The 2,573-nt window shown below is 47.1% G+C and overlaps 1 long non-coding RNA gene across 2 annotated transcripts in view; it reads left to right on the forward strand.

The window, feature by feature from the left end:
* Positions 1-2,573, forward strand: part of LOC116104037 — an 11,528-nt gene that overhangs the window by 677 nt on the left and 8,278 nt on the right. Inside the window, exon 1 of one of the 2 annotated variants that reach the window (XR_004123676.1) lies at positions 890-980. The exons of the other annotated variant lie outside the window; for it this stretch is intronic. This is a non-coding gene — a long non-coding RNA (uncharacterized LOC116104037). Of the gene's footprint in view, positions 1-889; positions 981-2,573 lie in introns of those variants that run through there. 2 annotated transcript variants of the gene reach the window in all.

Consider the following 2,573-nt stretch of genomic DNA (forward strand, 5'->3'; position numbering starts at 1 on the left):
CCCCTCCTCCTCCTCTTCCCTCTCCTCCTCCTCTTCCCTCTCCTCCTCCTCTTCCCTCTCCTCCTCCTCTTTCCCCGTCCTCCTCCTCTTCCTTCTCTTCCTCTCTTTTCTTCTTCTCTTCCTCCTTTTTTATTTTTAGTTTTTTTTCTAATAGATTTTATTTATTTTTTACACTTTGGTTTTAAGCACAGCCTTTAACAGCTGAACCATCTCTCCAGCCCAACATTTTTTATTTCTTTCTATTTACTTACTTATTTTATTTTATGTTATTTTATTTTTCTGAGACAGCCCTGTGTAGCTCTGGTTATCCTAGAACTAGCTCTGTTCAAGTCTGGCCTTGAACTCACAGAGATCTGCCTGCCTCTGCATCCCGAGTGCCGGGAGACTAAAGGCATGCACCCTTAGTGCCTAGCAAGACTTTATTTTGTAAGAACACTTTCCTTTATTTTTCTTTTATTTTATTAAGACAGGGTCTCTTTATGTGGCTTTGGCTGTTCTGGAGCTAAGTAGACCAAGCTGATGTCCTTTGTCTCCCAAGTGCTGAGATTGGGCATGCACCACCACGCCCAGCACGAGGCCACTCTAGATGCACGGAAAAACGTATGAAGACCGCGTTAGTCTCACCCACCAATCTCCAGTCACAACAATTATTACAGCTATTGTTCATTTATTGTAGTTACCTAATACTGATACATTTGTCCTTTATTGAGAATTTGGGATACCACACATTCAGTGTCTCCTCTGGTTCCTCTCCACGAGGACCAAGTTTCAAGTCACTCTGTTCAGAAAAGCCCAGGAAGCAAAGCGTGGGTTCTTAGAAGTTACAGCTCCGAGTATTCCAGGCCTTGTTCCGTGGCCTAGTGTTCTGGTGGCTCCTAACAGCGCTTCAGGGTGGGGAACGTCTCTCATCCACGTGACTGGGAGAGCGGCTGCTCAGCTGCCTGCCAGATGACTAATTGAGCCACGTGAGCTTTTTCCAGGTGGAGCATCCTTCACGGGGATTGCTTAAATTACAGCAGTACACGCAATTACTCTTCAATTACCAGACTTGTGCTCACATTCCAAGAACTCGGTTTTCCCAGCTAGGTCTCCGGCTTTGAAAAGTACGGCTTTAATCACTCTGCCGTTTTAACTTGACTGATCTTTTTTCCATCATACGTTTCCCTTCTGTTGACTGTCTGTTTCCTAGGTGCTGGTGAAGCTCCTGGCGGCCTTCCACTTTAAGGAACGACTCCCAGTTTCCTGTTGTGCTGTACACTCTGTCTCCGCTGGCTACTCTTCTTATCTCTGTGCTGAGGTCCCTGAAGCGAGGGCTGGTTTTGGCTCTCAGTTTCAGAGGGCCTCAGTCTGTCTAGGTGGGGGAGGAGTATGGCTGCCTCAGGAGGGGAGCACCCAGTGTCAGGACTTCCTCAGTTTGTCAACTTGTCCAAGTCTGGGAAGCAGACAAAGCCAGCCCAGAGCTCTCAAACGTCTACACCTAGTGACACTTGAGCTAGCCAGGCCCCACATTCTAATGGTTCCCTAGCCTTCTCAGGAGCTGGGGACCATGAAGTCATAACGTCCTGTGAGGGACACTTTGGATTCAGCCCCAAACATCATCAACTTCTTCTTTACTTTGTGGGCTTCTGGGAGCATGATCCGTTGCTATGGTTCCCTTTTCTTGTCCACCCTCTTGTTCCTTCACCTGGTAGACTCAGACCTCCACCCTCCATACTTGAAATTGATCATTGGAAAGTAAACACAAGTCCCAAATGTCACGGCCTCCTCTGCTTCCTCACCCGTGCCCTTGTAGGAACCATCTCTGCGGGCTGCTTTCCCTTTAAAGGTCGCTTGGTTTTTGTGATGTGAAACAACTGTGGTTTTCCTCTCTGTGCTCTCCTCCATCTTAGTGTCCCTCCTCCTCCCTTCCCAGAAACGCCCCTGCTTCCCAGCATCCGCCTCACCTCCCCGACTTTCTGTGTCATCTTATCCACACACAAGCCTTTATTACATTATTTCTTCTATATCAATAACCCTGGTCTTTCTCCTGAGTTCCAGCCTCCCATTTTCAAATGTCCCTAGACGTTTATAATTGAATCTCTCTGCAGAGTGTGCGATCTGTTCTTCCCTGCCCCCCCCAGCCCCCTCAAGCTCAGTTCCTGTCATTGTTCCTGTGCTTTCCCCAGGATCTTAGACTTAAGACTTAAAAACAAAACAAAACAAACAAAGATTAAAAAAAAAATAAAACAACCCATTACCCCCTCTTTTATTCCTTACAATCAATCAGTCATTCAAAACTGGACTTGTTATTCCTGGGCAATACCTCTTTATGTCTTTCCCTGCTATTGTCATTTGCTGTCAGTGTTTATACCAAACAATAGTCTATTGTTTTTTAGTCTTTGTTTCTTCTTCTTCCTCCTCCTCCTCTTCTTCCTCTTCTCCCTCCTCTTTCTTCTCCTTTCCCTCTCCTTCCTCCCTCCTCCTCTTCCTCTCCCTCCTTCCTCTTCTTCCTCCACCTCCCCTCCTCTCCCTCCTCCTCTTCCTCCCTCCTCCTTTTCCTCCTCCCCTCCTCTTCCTCCTCCTTTCCCTCCTCC

The sequence above is a fragment of the Mastomys coucha genome, unplaced genomic scaffold (genome assembly GCF_008632895.1).
Source record: "Mastomys coucha isolate ucsf_1 unplaced genomic scaffold, UCSF_Mcou_1 pScaffold21, whole genome shotgun sequence".
NCBI classification, from domain to species: domain Eukaryota; kingdom Metazoa; phylum Chordata; class Mammalia; order Rodentia; family Muridae; genus Mastomys; species Mastomys coucha.